Source organism: Pteropus medius, unplaced genomic scaffold (assembly GCF_902729225.1).
Source record: "Pteropus medius unplaced genomic scaffold, Ma_sr-lr_union100, whole genome shotgun sequence".
Taxonomy (NCBI): domain Eukaryota; kingdom Metazoa; phylum Chordata; class Mammalia; order Chiroptera; family Pteropodidae; genus Pteropus; species Pteropus medius.
The window spans coordinates 15,865,922-15,884,013 of record NW_024354875.1 but is presented as its reverse complement, the minus strand read 5'-3'; the positions used below and the strand labels follow the sequence as shown (position 1 = coordinate 15,884,013).

The 18,092-nt window shown below is 32.8% G+C and overlaps 1 long non-coding RNA gene across 1 annotated transcript in view; it reads right to left on the bottom strand.

Moving 5' to 3' along the window:
* LOC120596994 (uncharacterized) overlaps positions 1 to 17,870 on the bottom strand; it is a 34,486-nt gene extending 16,616 nt beyond the window's left edge. Inside the window, exons 1-2 of the long non-coding RNA XR_005651299.1 lie at positions 17,536 to 17,870; positions 16,189 to 16,328 (exon numbers count right to left, since the gene is read on the bottom strand). This is a non-coding gene — a long non-coding RNA (uncharacterized LOC120596994). The remainder of the gene's footprint in view (positions 1 to 16,188; positions 16,329 to 17,535) is intronic.
* Between the last annotated feature and the right edge of the window lie 222 nt (positions 17,871 to 18,092).

The following is an 18,092-nucleotide window of genomic DNA, read 5'->3' as shown; positions in this document are numbered from 1 at the left end:
CACTGATAGATAGTGTGTATATATTAATGCATGTGTGCATGTCCTTCTTTACTAGTATTTATGCTTCTTCATCTCTTCTTCTTGATGAAGACCCTATAGTGTTTTCTTGTAATTTTTTAGTATGCTGAATTGTTTGAAATAAAACCTGCATTCCAGATTTTATTTTCAATAACAAAATATGAACAAAAGTCTTTTTTCCCAAAAGCAAAGTACATTTTTGGTTAATTTTTAAAAAAATGGAATGATAAGGAGCTAATCTGTCAATGCCATAAAAATTGAGGCTTGTAGCTATTTCTGTCATGGAAGAGTAATGATCAATATAAACTCATCCCACTTGAGAAATAAATAATTTTTTATTTCATTTTTTCCAATGGAATCTCTGATCCACCAATACATACATATTTCTTGGTCCACATAATTTCTATAATTGGAACAAAAGATCCAAATATATTTTATTTAAAGAATTATTATTACTATGGTGGGTTTTGGTATTATAATTTCTAACACCCATAGCACTTTTCAACAGATTGGTCTATGAAATAAATTATAAATATGCACAAAATGGCCCCTAACAAAATAATGAAGCAAACTCATGACAGCTAGCCCTCTGAGTGTTATCAAAATACAAGACTTATGTTATGAGATGTCCAAGGGCACTGTAATCCCATGAAGTAGAAAAATTATGAATTGCTACAAATATATAATATCTGTAATATTTCTTTTTCAAAAAGATATTTAAATATTTATGTATTCTGATTTTTTAAAAGAGTACAAACATGACAAGAACATTTGTCTTTGTTGTCTGAACACTTTAGTGAAGGTTCTAGTGGAACAACGTTTTATCTGTCTTTCCAAAGAAAGGTAATTTATAACATATAAATAATTCATGCCATATTATGGGAATTTTTAGTAATTCTTATGTATAGAGAATTGCATATGAGATCTATTTCTTAACTCCAAGGAACTTCCAGTGAGGTGGGAAAATGTGTCAGGTACACATAGAACACATTAAAATATAACAGATAATAAAACTAATAGATGAAATACATCCCTCTGAGGAGATTTTTTTAAAAACTTGAAATATGAAATGTTTACATTTCAAAACCACCAGGTAGAAAGATAGAAAGATTTACCAGAGTAAGCTTCTCAAACAGCATGCAAATTACTTGTTGCTGCATATAATTTTTCCTTCCCTTCATTAATTTTTTTCCTAGTCAGAGGATGAGATTTGGAAATCCTAGCGAAAGATACCTTTAGAGAGGTAGAAGATCTCGGGGTTCCCATATAAAAGGAAGGCCACCAAAACTTGCTGGAAGTCAGTATTTATCTATAGTTAAACTATGCCACTGACTTTTTAAAGTAGGTAAATAATAAGCTTACTAATTTTTAAACAACTCCCATCTAAAGTAATCATGGTAGTGTTGTGGAATAAGAACTGGATAGGAGGCAAAAAGCAAACATTTTATTCCTTGCATTTGTACTCATGACTGGCTCTATGACAAATGTATCTTTCTTGCTTTGTCAACTAAATTGGAATTAAAATACCTACCTAGTATGATAGTTATAAATGTTAAGGAAAGATTTGTGAGTACAAATGCTTTATATAATGCCTGAAATAAAATGTATACTCAATAACAAATAATATATAATGATCATGTTTGAAGAATCTTTAATAAATATTTATTTCCTTTGGCCCAAAAAGTTTACTTCTGGGGATATTTTCTAAGAATATAATCCTAAAAGCTGAAACAATTTTATATACAAAGATGTTTACTGAAGCCTTATATCTATTAACAAAATTTTAGAAACAACCACAAGGCCCCAAAATAGAGAAATTATATTGTAAACTCTAGTGCATTCACTTGCTGTACTATTACACAGTCTTTAAAAATGATGTTTACAAGATACTTATTAATATTATAATATTAATTTATAGCATATTAAAAAAGAGTGGTATCAAAAGCTGTATATATAATATAACCATAAATATATGAACCAAGTAAAGATTATGTTCTGAAAAAAAAAAAAAAAACTAGGGATGAACACTCCAAAGTATAGCAGAAATTGCTTTTGTGTGATGAGGCTATGAATCATTTTTATTTTTCTTCCACATGTCTGTATTTTCCAAATGCTCTGTTTCAGTTATTAATTAGTTTTATAATGAAAGAAGAAATGTTGTCATTATAATGAAAGAAGAAATAATGAAAGATAAAATGTGTTTTATCTTCCCCCCAAATTGACAAGTTTCTTGAGGGCAAGAACTGTGTAATTTACTCCTTTGAATCACAACATGCTGTTATGTCTAAATTAAGTGCCCACTAAAAATTTTCCAAGTGGCCAATGACTGATAGCTTTTTCCTTCTCAATTCAAGTACTTTCTAGGACATCAAAAGGGGGAAAAAAAATGTGACTGAATCTGCTTCGTTTCTAAATCTCATCCAAAAGAGTTCATAAACGTACCAAAATATGAGGCTAAAAATGAAGCTGTTATAAACTGTTTTGAAAGGGAAATATTAAAAAAGAGTCAGTTTTTTTCCATTTTTAATTCTTTAATGTCACCACATATTTGACCTCTTTTACCCCATCTACCTCTACCTTCCTCCCACCCCCCCATAAAAGAGTCAGTTTGCTAAAGCTGTGTAATATAACATGTACGAGATTTGGCACCAACTCATACTCTGATAGCACCAGACTCCCAAGAGGAAACCATTTCTTGTCTTTTCCTCACTCAAAAAAATAAATATCATCTCCTACAGAGGAACTAAAAGATGAGGCAAAAAAGATTTGGTTGAGTATTTTGACTGAAAACGCTATCCAACATCATGGTTGATAGCAATACATGGTCTCAGAGCCTCCTCTACTCTGTCCCATCTGTCAAAATGGCACCATGCCTAACCGCCAGATGGTGTACTGACTACACAGGGACAGAGGCGCCTAAAAGATGGCTTTAGTAGACATCGTTAATAACACTCCCTTAGGCCTCCCACCTCGGTAACAACGCATCCATGTTGGCGGCCCTGTCATATCTCACACTGCTTTCAAAATTCCTAGAAATAAGTGTTTCCAAGTACTTACTAAGTCACTTCCTTGAGTTGCCTAGTGGTTTCTGACCTTACGAAAGCTGGGGAAAAAATACCAAAGCGGTAGAAGGAAAGGCTGAGAGTACCCAAACACTTGAAGTGGCCAACACCTAGCTTGTGCCGAGGGCCGTTAGGATCATATGATGTGTCAAATTCTATTATGTAAGGGTGGAATGTGTAGATGCTGCTTGTGAAATTTAACCAGTTTCAATGAGAAGAGAGTAGCTCTGTTACATGGAAGAACCAGTTTATAAAATCCACTCAACATAAAGAAAAATTAGCTCTAGTGATTTAAAAAAACAAAAATAAAAATAAGCTTCTTTCTCACGTTGTCAATGGAAGAAAACAGAATTCCAAAATGCATTTATTAATGGCTTAAATATTTCTTAAAACTATTGCAGTAAATAAACAAGAATGGGCATATCAAAGGATAATTTTCAAAAAATTAAAGACAAGTTTTTTATACGAAAGATGTATCACTGATGATTATTAACTCATTAATTATGTGACCGGTATGATGGTAAAGCTGGTTCAAAAAATATTTGAGGAACTAGTTACACAGACGTTTAAAAACATGAAAATTAGTTGTATCTAGGTAAGATACAAAGCTTGTTCAGGTCCAATAGGACATTAAGACCACAATCTTTGGGGTGATCTTTTCTATAGAAAAAAAGAATCTCTAAGTAACATTTAAGTTCAAAGCTATATTCTCCGGGAGGATCAAATAATCAAAGGATGGACCTGTTAACAAAATGTTCCAGTTCTAAGTATGTCATTGAAAAAAAATATCTTGTACTCTCTTTTGTCTTATTTCCAAGTTTAGGATAATTTTTCTTACCTCTTATGGCCATATCAGGATAGAATCACAGTAATTTCATTTAGCTACAATAGAGATGACGTGGGTTTCTACTCTTCTGGGTTGTAGTCAATTTGCTTTTATAGGCAGTTAATCTCTTTTCCTATGGTGGTGCTCATCCCCTGATAGTCACATCACAAGGAATTCACTTGTATTTCATTCTGAATCCTTTTACTCTAGCTTTTTCAACGACTTATTCTTATCTCAAATGTTTAGCTAGCCTCATTACACATATTCTACCAAGGTAGTATAAATATTTTCTTTATATAATTTGTATAAAAATATTTCAACATAAAATAAAATAGATATTTGCTGACTCATTCTGATCATACATTCCTCTTTGATCAAATGGATTTGAAGGAGTCTTAAGCTCTGTGGTTGTTACATAAAATTCAGGGCTATTAAATATCTTCTCTCCACATTCTCAAATGTGTGTGTGTGTATGCACACACACACACATACACACACATACACATATATGATACACACATATATATAAGTATATAGTGTCATATACTTATTTAGACACTAATTCTAAGATTCTGGCTTTTCAAGTTTGTGAGTTCAATCATTCATTTGTTCCACCTTATGTACAGGGAAAACATTTGAAGACCTCCAGTGGATGCCCGAAAACATGAATAGTACAGAACCCTAGGTATACTATGTTTTTCCCTATAAATACATAACTATGGTAAAGTTTAATTTATAAATCAGGCACAGTAAGAGATTCATAAAAATAATAATGAAATAGAATTATTGTAACAATATTCTACAATAAAAGTTGTGAATGTGGTCTCTTTCTCTTTAGTAATTTTTATATTTTCCTGTCCAAACCTATTCCTGAATCTGTGTAACTATCCTTCATTTGCAGTAAATGCCTTAGTGTCACTCGTTTCAAGAGATTCCTTGCTGAAGTCTTTGTATAAGCTTGATGCTTTCTCGTGCAACCCATTGCTAGTTAGACCATGTTTTCTGTTCATGTCTTCTACCCACAAATTTAATGCCCACCCATCTTAACTAAGCATTTATCATTCACTGTGGCCATAACTTTTGCAGTCAAAGTGCTAATGCAAAACTAGCATGAATTTCTTTTTCCTTCCAAACAATTTCATGAATAGAAGATTTGTTCTCAGAACCTCAGCATACAATATTTTTCTTTCTTAATTAACTTGAGAACTTTCACTTTTTTACTTAAAGGAAGCACTTCAAGTCTTCTCTTTGGCATATCCTAATTGCCAGCATCACTACTCTTGTACTTTGTGGCCATTACTAAGTAAAATAAGGTTACTTATTAACCCTTTTTTGGGACAAGCACTGTGATTCCACAACGGTCAATCCAATAATGAAGAAACCTACTAGGTGAGTAACAGGAGGGTAGTGTATACAATGTGAATACACTGAACAAAGGAATGATTCACATCCTGGGTAGGATGGAGAGAGATAGTGAGAGATTTCATCATACTACTCAGAAGAGCAATTACTTAAAACTTATCCATTGTTTATTTCTGGAATTTTGCATGTAATATATTCAGACTGCAGTTGACTGCATGTAATTGAAACTTTGAAAATAAAAACTGCAGATACAGGGAACTACTGTAATATTCTTTTCATACTAGATTTCGGGCTCAGTACTGTAAATATAATTTTTAAAATAAGAGTAGACATCAGGCCTCCCTCATGGAGCTTATAGACATCGAAAGACATTGAAAACAAATGTATCTGTTTATCTATCTATCTATCTATAATATGAAAAAAATTACAGGGTGCTATGAAAATGCAAATCAGGGAAAATAACCTATTCAACACCAGAAAAGTTTTTCCTGAGGCAATGACAAGAAAGCTAAGAAACAAAGAATAAGTAAGATTTATTCAGGATCTCACGGGCATGATGAAATAACATTAGAAATAATTAGATAAGGTTCTTATATCAGAAACCAAAGGCTCTGTCTTCCATCGTATTCAAGAGGACAGTGATGCCTGTGTATCTTTGTTTTCTGTTGTTAATAATGGAAACTCAGCTCAAACTTATTTAAGAAAGAGAGGAATTTATTGCCTCATATAATAGAACATGGTTTCAGATGTGACTTATTCTAAGGATCAAATAATTTCTCTCTTTCTTAATTTTAAGGCATTGCCTATTTGGTATTGGCTCCATTATCTAACCCCACATAGTTGCAAGACAGTAGCTTATAGCCCCTAGAGCACTATTCTTCTAGGTCTTAATTCAGCAAAAATGACCTACCACCATCATTAGATCTGAGATTCAAATCTGACTAGCTCAGGTCACTTAGCCAATCCTGAAATAGTATCATGAAATATCGAAAAATAAAAAAGTATATAATATTAATGCTTAGCCACATCTCTAAAATGCTATTAATCTTACCTTTTTTTGTATAACTGCATACTTTGCTTCTTCAAATGACAATTCTGTAATATTTTCTACAGAGAAAATAGAAAGCTAATTCAACGTTTTCTCTAACATGGCTGATACTTCTTTATAATTTATAGATTTGAAATGTATCTTTGCTATGTGATTTATTAGTAATATTATGTTAACTTTTAGTATTGTTGTCAAATATGTAGAAAATTCTTAAGGTTATGCCTACGTCATTTACAATCAAAAATTGATCCTTACTGTCAATTCCCAAATCCCATTCTGATAGCTTTCTGTTGTTTTAACCTGGGTTTCTTTGAACACAGAGCCTGAGTTAAAGTCTTGTCTGTAGGTATTTCAATTAGCAAATAATATCTGAGGGTAAAAGTAAGAGAAAGGAAAAGTAAAAGGGAAAGAACAGTAGAGCAATTGTATTGGACAGCGCTGCAAGGGACCATTCAGACCCTTTAGGGAGCATTATTAGATGAGTCTCTGAATTGTCCTTTGAGAGAAGAAAGGGGAGCACATTTACATTTTGGATGCCATCTTCCACTGGTCAAGAGTGATCCTTGGACATTACCATCACATTGCATAAGGTGTTAGAACATGCCTGAGTGCCAGGTGAATTCCCACAGGTATCTCATATCACTGTGTTGGAGAAGCCCCGAGGCAGGAAGTGATAGGTTAGTACACTGTGTAGGTCCAAGATATTTTGTTAGATTATACCTGTGCAAAGCCGATCAAAGCAGGTGCAGAACTGGTTGGGGCAACAATAGCTAGAGACAAAGTAGAGTTGAGAGCATTCAAAGGAATCACACAACCTCATGTATTTTGAGAGAAAAGTTACTTAGCTTAAAGTTTATAAAATTTCTAATTTGGGGGTTATGAAAAGGCAGACAATGTGCGTATATGTTTATATTTAAATATATATCGATTCCAAGAATACTTTTCATTCACAAAAAGCAATCTTATAAAATGTTTTGCCCATATTTCTTTGATGCATTTCTGTACTATTGCTTTTTGTCACGTGAGGAAAGTTAGACTCTATCTGTCTTCACATAATATCATCTTAAATAAATCATTAAAAGATAAATACACAAATAAAGACTTTGAAGAAAAAAATTATAAATAGAATTTAGCTAGCTATCTCCATGTCTATATTTTTATTGATCTCCTGACAGCAATATTCCATTGAAAACTCCAATTATCTAAATTGGAAATGTTAATGCAATACCCTAAGCACTTTCCTTTTGTGTGTTTCTTCTAAGTCTTCTAAATTTAAAATAAAAGAAAATGTAATCATTCCAACTGGGTTAAGGTTTTTCTTAAGCCTAAATGAACAATAAATTCCTAGTTGGAGAAGGTGATTTCCTGTCCTTGACTTATTTCTCAGCTGTTATAATCATTTGTAAAACAGATTAAGAAACACCTCTGACATTCTCCTGTGGCTTTGAGATTGCTATGTAGCTATTCATCCTCTCTACAGAAATTGAATGAATGAATTACTAGCATTTGATAAAAAAAAAATTTAAAAAAAATCTTCACATGAAAGAAAGCTGGGAAATAGTTAAAGAGAGCAGCGGACTATAATCTAGTTAGTAAATAATAATGCAAACCACAGCTCAGTGCAAGTGAAAAAGAGAACAAATAGGTTGGCCTGATGAGATTTCATAAACTTTTTGGCATCAAACAGCTGGGAAAATTACCTTGCCTATTTAACCAGCTAAAAAATGTCCTGTTAAGAAAAGCAAAAAAAACAAAACAACAAAAAAAAAACAGAAACTTTCCATAGGGAATTCTACTATTCTACTAGGTTTATTTGTTGTACAATTTTTGCTTCACCCTGCTTTTGTACACCAGAGAACCAGGTAAGTTTACCTAATTTACCTTTGTAAATTTTATGTACAAAGTAGGTATGAAACCAAGCCCTTCTTATAAACCATAGATATTTTTCTGAACCTGTCCAGGAATATAAGTTAATACATTTGTCCTTTCAAAAAATATTTTAATTGAACAAGTAATTCATGTTAATTTGAAAAATAGGAAAAAAAAAGCATGAGAAAAAATACTATTTGCTTATATACTTAACACCAAGAGAGAACCACTTGACATTCTGATAATCTTCCAAATAGCTGTAATGCTTTTACATCCACATAAAACTTACAAACACAACACACACTCATATATGTATATATGAAAATCCCCAAATAGATAATATTGTAGCTACTGTTCTATACTTTGCTTATATGCTCCGAAAATCTTTTTTTATCAGTAAACAATCTATATATTTACTATGTATACCCTGACATTTGAAACAACATGGATGGATTTGGCAGACATTATATTAAGTGGAATAAGTCAGATAAAGACAAATACTTTCTGATCTCACTTGTATGTGACATCTAAAAATTAATAAAATAAAATAAAAAACAATAAAAATCTTATAGAAAAAGAGATCAGATTTGTGGTTACCGGAGATGAGGGGTGGGGAAATTGAATGAAAAAGTACAAATTTCCAATTGTAAGATAAATAAGTACCAGGGATGTCATGCACAACATGATGTCTACAGTTAATGTTGTGTGGTATATTTAAAGTTGTTGAGAGAGTAGATTCTAAGAGTTCTCATTTAAAAACAAACAAAAAAGCAAATAAAAAATGTTATTTAAAACCTACATGAGATGATGATGTTAACTAACCATATTGTGGTAATCATTTCACAATATATGTAAGTCAGGTCATTATGCCGTACATCTTAAACTTGTAAGTGCTACATGTCAATTATATCTCGATAAAACTGAAAGGAATTAGTTTTGATAAAGCGATGAATTAAGAATATTAACAAAAGTGTCGATTTACTTGACTTTTTAATGTGAAGACTTGTATAAAAATATATAACCCTGTGCAGGTTAGTACTTAATAAACACATTTTAAGGCAAATGTTCCACAGAGATTGTTATTATGTTCTTCAAAATATAACCTGTTATCCCTAAAAACCAACCAACAAATAAAAAAAAAGCATCTTGTTGCCTATAATTTGAGAATAGTGAGAACTATTTCTTTGAACCCTTTTTTTACCTTTCAAGAAACTCCTCTATTCTTCCTATAATGTACGTTTGCATTACCTTTTATTTATATTCTTTCCTTAGTTTTAACAAATAATGCCATGTTTTCTGTGGTTTCCTTAAGCTAGGCAGGGTTAGCAGTAAAAATGATTTATCAGTAAGGCTTCTCTAGTGCTCATGAAGAATTCCTACTGAGACGTCTCCTTGTTCTCCAATCTTGACCCAAAATTCTGTCATTCTATTCTATGCTTTTAGTTACTGTGACTCCTTTCAGGAAAGCATGCAGCCCAATCCAAGAGCTTTAAAGTATATGTCATTTCCTAGCATTCCAGTTTTAGTCTCTGTAGTGTCACTGATCAGACAGATATAGTATAAAATCTATGATTTACATTGGCTATTTTTTTTTCATTGAAACTGAATGCTTTTTATTTAGTTTTTGTTCTTTTTCTCGTTTTTAAGTGAGAGAGAAGAGTTGTGGAGGAACTGGTTATTCATCAATCCAAGTTTTCTTGCCAGGAGGACAGCTAGATGACATTTATCATATTCCCTTGCATTTAAATGCGGTCATGCAACTGAGTCTTAGACAGTAAGATGTAAGTGAAAGTGAGGGTCACCACTTCCAGGACTAGCCTAGAAAATCTCCTACATATCATCCTCCGTGCTATTTCTAATTCTGCGGCAATGTGAGAAGCTGTGTTTTAAAGACAGTGAAGCCAAATGATGGAAGGAAACTGGGTCCCTGTATCACTCCTGGCAGGAAAGCCACCCACCAATCAGAAACATCCATTTTGTTTATGTGACTCTGAAGCACATTTCTATTCTGTTAAATCACTGAGGAATTGTAGCTTATCTAGCAGCTAGCATTATCTTAATAACACAGGACTAGAATAAAAGTGAGAAAGAAAAAAACCTTTAGAATTATTAAGAACTAGACAAGATTTTTTAAGAAAATCTAATTTTTGAGAAACAAAAAGATACAAGCCAAAGATTGCAATCTCAAAAGCATGCAGATTCTAGGCAGATAATGTAACAGAGTAACAAAAGGCAGAATAAGTGAAAATATTGATTACCACACACATAATAAAGATTTTTATGTTTTAATTAATCTATCCTACATAAACATACAAGATAATTCAACCATGGATTTTAAAATTATGTTTCAAATTAAAATTTTTTAAAATTGAAATTGAAAGTAGACTTATTACTGAATTTTTCTTTCTTCATTGTCATTACATTGATTTTTTTACCTGGAAACCACACTTTTTCTTCTGCACCAAAATATTCATTCAGATCTGATATTCAAGTTATGATATGTAGTAAATAATTCATCCTTAAAAATGTTAACTGAGAATAATATTTATTTTTATTCTGTTTCATAATGTAAAACAGCTGTTCACAAAGATATATACTTTGAACATGGAAAGAAGCCATCAATGGTCCTTTTTATGTTTAGGGTATTTCAGAAACCTGGTATTCTAACAGATTCAGATTCAGTTTTTAGTACCATTTTGCCCTTCAGTTCAGCAATTTCCTGGTGTATTTCTTCATTTATACTATCAGCGCTGACTGAGAAAGAAACTAATCAATTTTACTTCATTTTCATAAGGTCTACAACTATATAACTTTCTTTGAAATTCAATTTTCATCTTCACAATGTTGGAAATGTAATCCAGCAAATTATTTTCATTTCTTGCAACTGATTTCAGCATAGAAAAATGGGCCACATTTTTCTTTGCCAAATGAATTTCCCAAAGACAAGTGTGGTGGGAAAAATGGTGGCTCCAAAGATATCATGCCTGAATCTCTGGAAACTGTAAATATTTACCCTACTTGGGGAAAAAAATATCTTTGCAGTTATGATTAAGTTAAGAGTCTTGATGGGGAAATTATTTTAGATTATCTGGGTGGACCGTAAATGCCATCACCAATGTCCCTATGAGAGATACAGAAAGAGACTAAATGCACAGAAGAGGAGGAGGCACTGTGACCATGGAGACAGAGATTGGAGCGATGCAGCTACAAACTGAAGATGGCCAATTGCCACCAGCAGTTGGAAGAGGTAAAGAACAGATTCTTAACTTGAGCTTCCTGAGAAAACATAGCTTTGCTGACACCTTGGTTTCAGCTCAATAAAACTGATTTTAGAATTCTGATCTCCAGAACTGCCAGAGAATATATTTCTTTTTTAAGTCACCAACTTTGTGGTAATTTGTTACAGCAGCCATGGGAAACTAATACAACATACTTTCACTAGACATGAATGAGAAAATCAAATTATAAACATTCCCTTACATGAAAATAGTCATAGATTTTTATTAGGTCATTATTTAAACCTGCAAAGAAAGTTTAAATCTATTCTTCTATTGAGGAATAGAGCCAAGAATTTTATTCAGAAGACATAAACAAATTATTTTATTCATTATAACCTAGCTTCAATGTAGTGCAGCAATCTACTACATTGTGCATCCAGTTCAAGGATGAGTCCAGATACGGGAATGATTTCAGTTTACAGTGTTATTTGTTATATTCATTATGTATCCTATTGTCAACTTTTTAGCATGAATAATGCTAAATATAGCAATAAATAGTGAAATTTTTAAATTGAAGTTTCTCATTCCTACCAAGTATGCCACTTTGGGTATAAGTTTTCTAAGAAGTTTGATGTCAACTTCAGCCATCTCAGGAATATTCTTTGTAGATAAGCTTATTGATTTTGTTAAAACAACATTAAATTTTTCAACACAAAAAAATGAATACTTTTCTGAAATTTTGTCTATCCTAGTCTAATGTCCACAATTTTTTGGTCAAATCAAAATTTTCATCAAGACTCTTGAGGTAGTTAATTTAGTGGTATTTTTTAATCTGTGTTTTCACCAGAAAATGCTCAAAATAATTCACATTTTCTTCTTTAACTTTTTTCTATAATTCCTAAACCATAGCTTAAACATTCTAAACAATAGTGTTTTACTTCTATTTACAAATGTGAACACTTGCTCCTCTTTGAGAAACATAATTCTTACTGCGTTCAATGGAAATTTTTTTAATAAGCATGCCATTGTGAAAACCTTTTAATTTGGGGGTAATTTTATCATCCAAAACATTCCAGAAATAAACCTTGTGACACACTGAAACATTAATACCATTTTTTAGTTAATTATTTTTACTTCATTAAAATTTTAATTGGCTTTTTTTTCTAATTTTCTCCCTAGTTCACTTTATGGTTTGTTTTATAAAGATGATTTAAGTTATAGTTTTCTGGCACAAATAGTTCTTTTTTGCATATGATACGTGAAGGCACATTCTTCACGTTCATAGAAAAAAAACATACACATATATCTATCTATAAGAGGATATGTTCTTATAGATGGTTCCTGTCTTCCTGACTAATGGATTCTCAGGACCGGGCTGCTAGATTAAAATGTATGTGTATTTTATTTTGATAGATGGAGCCAGGGACCTTCCAACTCTGTTTAACAATCCATATTTTCATAATCAACTGTTGAAAACACCTTCTCTTAACATCTTCAGTAACAATAGGTATCTTAACTCTTAAAAATTGCTACCAGTATAATAGACGCAAAACTATAGCTAGTTATTTTAATTTGCATTGTCCAAGATACTCCAAGTTGGAGAATTTTGTATATGTTTTTGCATTTATTTAAGAAATATATATTGAGAACCTACTATATCTTTATGTACTGTTCTACAACAGGAATACATGAGCAAACAAAACAGGCAAAAAATTCATCCTTGCTCTTGTCAAGTTTACATTCTACTGCTTACATTCTAGCTATCTCAGTAGCATACGTAAGCACTTATGCTAAATGCCTAGTCACATTATTTGCCCATTTTTTATTAGCTTGCACAACATTTTCCAGTTAATTATTAAAAGTTTTTACATATTATTTATTTATATAAATTTTTAATTTGCTATCTATGTTACAATTTTTTGGCTAAACTTACTATTTTTCTATTGTCTTCATTTATGGCAATCTATTTCTCACAAAATTTTTAGATTCCTACATAGTTAAAATATCTATAGATATTGTTATAGCTTCCCAATGCCCTAACTTGGTTGAGAAGTTTTCCCCAAATTCTAATTTGTCATGTAGTCACCTACATTTTCTTGAATTTTTTAATAGATTTTTTTATATCTCTTTCAAAAAAAAAAAAAGACAATTGTTTATTTAAAAATAAACATACACACCCTTCCCTTATTTTCTCTTATGCAATTGAAAGCTTTTTTGTTACATGTTACTTCTAATATATACTGGGATGTCATGTTATTCCTAATAAATAATCTATAACATGCACAAATAGCATCATAATTTTATATTTTGATTCAACATTAATCAAATACAACTACTTTTTCTGCACTTTCTTAGTTATTTCAGGCAATTATCTTTCCATTTGAACTTTAAGAACATTATATTCAACTAAAACAGTATTAAAATTCTAACTGACATTAAATAGATATATTGATTTTATATTTACTTTGTTATATTATTTCAGTTTCTTTTCTAAAAATAAGACATACATTCTCATTTTTTCTGATCTTGTTTTATACATTTCAGTAGGGTGTAACAGTTTTTTACATATAGGTCTTATTTTTTCTTGCTAAGTTTTTCCTATGTATTTAAGGGACATTGCTTGTTAAGTGGAATTTCCCCATTGCCATTTTAAAGGCTTATTGTTATTCAGCAGCCTAGGTCTGTGAGTATGTGGAAAAAAGGAACTTACATACTCTGCTGGAAGAAAGGTATATCGTCAAACAGTTTAATTTAGTCAATTATCCTTACTCACCGATTCTGTATTAGAGAATTTGCCTATTCACTAAAATGTATTTGTAACCCCAAATCAATATTAGTGGTAATTTCACAGTCATTTGTGGACATACACAGAACAGTAAAATATTTGAATCACCCAATGTACATGCATTCTCAGCTGAGAGAGAATAAGGTGATGTTCTGTCTTCTTTTTTCAGCTCTCTCATCACAAGCAAGTGTCCTTTTTGCAGTATACTTAATATCGTGTTTTTCACAATTTCATGGCCCCCCTTGGGTGATTTTGCTGTTTAACATGGCCCCCCAAGATAGTGCTGAAGTGCTGCCTAGTGTTCCTAAGTGCAAAAAGGCTGTGATGAGCCTCACTGAAAAAACATGTCAGCTAAGCTTGCTTCAGACATGAGTTATGGTGCTGTTGAGTTCAATATTAATGAATCAACAATATATATTAAATAAAGTGTCTTTAAACAGAAACACATGTAAAATAAGATTACGTATTGACTGGTTGATGAAAATGTTATGACCACTGTCTCATGGAAACCTAACCCTGTATTTCCTCCAGGAAAAATGGTTTAATATTTGCTAAATCAGTGTTCACAGGGATTTATAGAACATAACTAACACAAATAACAAGAATTTACTGTATTTCCTCATCCCTATATACATTATCATTTCATTGGCAATCTGCAAGAGAAGCTAAACTTATCTGATGTCCTATTTCCTTATTTATAACAAAACATCATTTTCCAAGGATAGTGCGTGCTTCTTTCCATTACTTTCTACAAAACCAGCACCTTATATTCTGAAAATTCAGACATCCTGACATCTGGCTTTCATTTTTGAAGGTGAGATAGGCACCTTTAACGAGGTGAGACAAGAAAGAAGAATCAAAGGAACAAGGGGCTTCACAGATAACAGGACAGTCACTACTCCCAGGACAGTCTTGGGCTCTGTGGTCTGATTCTGAGCAGTGGAAAGGTGCTCTTATTTCTAATCCTTGGCTTCTTTTTCTTCTACACCTCACTGGAGCTCAAACTTCTAGTCCTCATTGCACTATTCTCTGTAAGACCATTCCATGACTCTGACTTTCCATATTCGAAATCAAAGAGAATGACTTGGAAGGGGAGGTAGTGAGATTTTTGAATCATCAGTTGGAATCAGAACACGAAAACAAAAACCCATTGCCAACATGAAAATAATGAAAATAATGATAACAACTAACACATACTGAGTTTTTCCTTTGTGCCCACTACTGCGTTAATGGACTATTTTATATGGACTATTTTATTTATTTCTCATATTAACTCTAAGAGGCAGGTACTGAGATTATTCAAATTTTAGATGGGAGAAAATTGAGGTTAAGTGAATGTTCGAGGTCAGATAACTAGGAAGTGACAGGGCTTGGATTTGATACTGGTCAGTTTAATATCAGAGTATTCTCTTAAACCACTCTAGTCTGCTTCCTCCCAGGGGATACAAATTTCTGAATCAAACCTAAAAGTTGAAACTCTCTTAAAAGAATTACTCATCTGAGGCCTAGTGCAGCAGAGCTGAGCAAAGCATAAAAGAACAGAACTCAACTACTTTCTTGCTTCCTCATGTCACATGGGTGTGAACTTCTTTTTCTTTTTTTTTTGGCAGGTATCTAACTTAATGAACTTCTTTTATTATATAAACAGAGACTGGAATTATTTTCCTCAGTTTCAGAAATCTATCAAGTGGGTGAAATTGAACCACATGTGTTTCATCATATGGGAGTAATTTGGAGATGACTGGACATGCAGTCAAGGTGGGCTAGGGGTGGGGAAAGCTAGTGTTTTACTAAGATTGCATTTGCTGGTCATAAACATGGGACCAGAGAAAGGATCAAGCCTCCCACTAGTCACTTGATTTCTATTTTCCCTAATCTTAACTCCTTGGAGCATCTCAGTATTCATGCTGGTCACATTTCTGCCCAGATTTACTCTTCCTCTTCCTTTGGAGTTTTGGGACAGTCTCATACATATGCCTAGCAGAAACCTCCTAACTTACCTGAACAAGACTATCGTAGAGATGGCCATTTTGGGGTCATCTTGGATGTCACCTAGAGAGCAGGACATCTTCTCAAGGTGGGGTGTTAAGCACATCTGAGAGTGAACAAGTATGCTGTTGGTCTTACACAAAGGCATGGCCTATGAAGTAATTTGGAAGAAAAATATCAAGTTAAATATAATAAAATTAGTAATTGTTTTCAGTTATTTAGGACATGGTTCTGTAACATGTAATTCTATATACAAGTTCATGTTCTCTTATGATGTGTAATGCTACACATCTAGTACAAACACACACACACACCATATCACCATATAAGTTTATAACAATATATTTACTAAAACCTCATATTTGTAGGAACGAATGATTACTGACTTCTTAATTCAACTAGATATTGAAAACAGATTGGATAGGTTGACCACAAGATATTCGTCTCTTCTAGGTAAGATATTATTAAGATAGTTATAAACCATTTTTTTTAAAGAGAGTCTGGTAGATGAGACTAGTCGTAGTATGTTTGATGTTTTGAGGGTAAGATAAATAGAAAAGAGTCAATGAAAGACAAATGGAAACTGTACTTTACCCAAAGGGAAATACTCTGTAAAAGTGCTTTTTGTCTGACATGGGTTTTTGGTGGTGCTAGAGCTTTGACTCTACTAATTGAGGAGACTGCACCTGGCCAGACTGGAAGGGTTCTATAAAGCAGCACCTCTAGTGAATTTTTAACACAGGGATCTTCGAGAACACGATGAAGTGTTTGTTGAAAGGAGCTCGAGTCAAGTTATGAACTAAGAGCTGTTTGTGTTTTATGTGAGCTAGATAGAGACACATTGGCACCTCAGACAGTGATACTTTGGTTCTATTTCAAACATATATTTTAAAAATATTTGTTCAATATTTATTTAAAGTCAAAGCCTAAAGGCAGAGTAGGGAAGGAAAACCACTGGTGGTAACTTCTTTGTTATCCGTGCATTTATCTCTGGCTCTAAATTTATATATCTCATTTGCAAAACTAGAGAACACTCTTCGAGCATTTATTATTGCTCAGGCATGCTCGTAGGTGTGTCTCACCTACACAGAAAAGCTCTGAGAGCGTTATTCAAGAATTACTGCCAATAATTACAGAAGTTTCTCTAGAGTGAGTTACATTTCTAGAAATTTTGCTCACATACAAGTACCTGATCTTCTCTTGTGAGATCTCTGACCAGCTCTCCACTTTATTACTCACTAAGGCAATCACAATCATCACGACTAAAAATACCATTCAGTGCACTGGCACTAATCAGCACGCACTCCTCCGTGGATAAGGGGAGGGGATCGTGTGAGAACATTCAAGTCCCATGTTACCTTGTTTCTCTGGTTGCTAATTCTCTTCTGTGAGATCTGCAGTTTTTCATTTTGTGTTTTCACATTCCGGGTCCCCAGGTGATAATATTTATATAATACTTAATCTTCGCATCTGCAAGTGCTCAAAACTCACGTTAAGTGCTCTCTTCTGGAAGACGTCATTTCTTTCCATTATACTTATACAAAATATGGACTTTCTGGGTATTTTTGTTGATCTTTGAGAAAGTTTTGGTCATTCTACTTGATTTAGCAGATATTTTTCTTACTTCTCTCCACTAGCCGTGTTCTTTCTCCTCTGTGCTGTTGATAGAAGAGCTGTTTGGAATCATTCCTCTTTTTTTTATTTCTTGAGGTCAGATTTATTCTGTGCCACTATACATTTTTAGTAAGCATCATTATGCCCCACTAGCTAATTAATAGTACAATGATGCTACTATGTAATTATGTTATATCCAATACTGTCTTGGTACGCATAACCACATACCTATAAAAGGCTTTCCTAAGGCAACTTTCTGTGAACACAGTGACAAAAAGCTTCAGCCTAGAGGAAGGTCAAG